The following is a 2,038-nucleotide window of genomic DNA, read 5'->3' on the forward strand; positions in this document are numbered from 1 at the left end:
GCAAAACTCGTGTCCTGCCTTCCCGGGACTGCAATACTTAAACATCTGACAGAAGTGAACACGCCGATGAGCAATGTGCGAGCACGAATGAGTGCTGTGCGAGCGTCAATGAGTGATGTGCGAGCGTCAATGAGTGATGTGCGAGCACGAATGAGTGATGTGCGAGCGTCAATGAGTAATGTGCGAGCACGAATGAGTGATGTGCGAGCGTCAATGAGTGATGTGCGAGCGTCAATGAGTGATGTGCGAGCACGAATGAGTGATGTGCGAGCACGAATGAGTAATATGCGAGCGTCAATGAGTAATGTGCGAGCACGAATGAGTGATGTGCGAGCACGAATGAGTGATGTGCGAGCACGAATGAGTAATATGCGAGCGTCAATGAGTAATGTGCGAGCACGAATGAGTGATGTGCGAGCAAGAATGAGCAATGTGCGAGCAAGAATGAGCAATGTGCGAGCGTCAATGAGTGATGTGCGAGCGTCAATGAGTGATGTGCGAGCACAAATGAGTGATGTGCGAGCGTCAATGAGTGATGTGCGAGCGTCAACGAGTAATATGCGAGCGTCAATGAGTAATGTGCGAGCACGAATGAGTGATGTGCGAGCACGAATGAGTAATATGCGAGCGTCAATGAGTAATGTGCGAGCGTCAATGAGTGATGTGCGAGCGTCAATGAGTAATGTGCGAGCACGAATGAGTGATACGCGAGCACAAATGAGTGATGTGCGAGCAAGAATGAGCAATGTGCGAGCACGAATGAGTGATGTGCGAGCACGAATGAGCAATGTGCGAGCTCAAATGAGTGATGTGCGAGCACGAATGAGCAATGTGCGAGCACAAATGAGTGATGTGCGAGCGTCAATGAGTGATGTGCGAGCGTCAATGAGTGATGTGCGAGCGTCAATGAGTAATATGCGAGCGTCAATGAGTAATGTGCGAGCACGAATGAGTGATGTGCGAGCACGAATGAGTGATACGCGAGCACAAATGAGTGATGTGCGAGCGTCAATGAGTGATGTGCGAGCACGAATGAGTAATATGCGAGCGTCAATGAGTGATGTGCGAGCGTCTATGAGTGATGTGCGAACACGAATGAGTGATACGCGAGAGTCAATGAGTGATGTGCGAGCGTCAATGAGTAATGTGCGAGCACGAATGAGTGATGTGCGAGCACGAATGAGTGATACGCGAGCACAAATGAGTGATGTGCGAGCGTCAATGAGTGATGTGCGAGCACGAATGAGTGATGTGCGAGCACGAATGAGCAATGTGCGAGCTCAAATGAGTGATGTGCGAGCACGAATGAGTATACCGAAATCTCAGGGTTCACCCAACTGCCCTGGCAGAAATGCGACCCTCCCGGGGCTCTTCCGTTCGGAAGATGGTAGATAGGGACAGTGGGAATCTCGTTAATGCATGCGAGCAATCTTCGTATAGATAGCTAAACGTTTCAGTTTACTGATTTAATCATTTTCTGCTCCCGCCGTTCGCACCGATCCCTATGTAATAATATTTCGCGCCTGACGTGATCACATTTCGTCGTAGATAGTGACAGTTATAATGTAGATTTATATAGCAAGAATGAGAGATATGCGAGCACGAATGAGTGATGTGCGAGCACGAATGAGCAATGTGCGAGCTCAAATGAGTGATGTGCGAGCACGAATGAGTGATGTGCGAGCGTCAATGAGTAATATGCGAGCGTCAATGAGTAATGTGCGAGCACGAATGAGTGATGTGCGAGCACGAATGAGTGATACGCGAGCGTCAATGAGTGATGTGCGAGCGTCTATGAGTGATGTGCGAACACGAATGAGTGATACGCGAGCGTCAATGAGTGATGTGCGAGCGTCAATGAGTGATGTGCGAGAACGAATGAGTGATGTGCGAGCACGAATGAGTAATATGCGAGCGTCAATGAGTAATGTGCGAGCGTCAATGAGTGATGTGCGAGCGTCAATGAGTAATGTGCGAGCACGAATGAGTGATACGCGAGCACAAATGAGTGATGTGCGAGCAAGAATGAGCAATGTGC

This window comes from Nasonia vitripennis, unplaced genomic scaffold, assembly GCF_009193385.2.
Source record: "Nasonia vitripennis strain AsymCx unplaced genomic scaffold, Nvit_psr_1.1 unplaced0115, whole genome shotgun sequence".
Classification (NCBI taxonomy): Eukaryota; Metazoa; Arthropoda; class Insecta; order Hymenoptera; family Pteromalidae; genus Nasonia; species Nasonia vitripennis.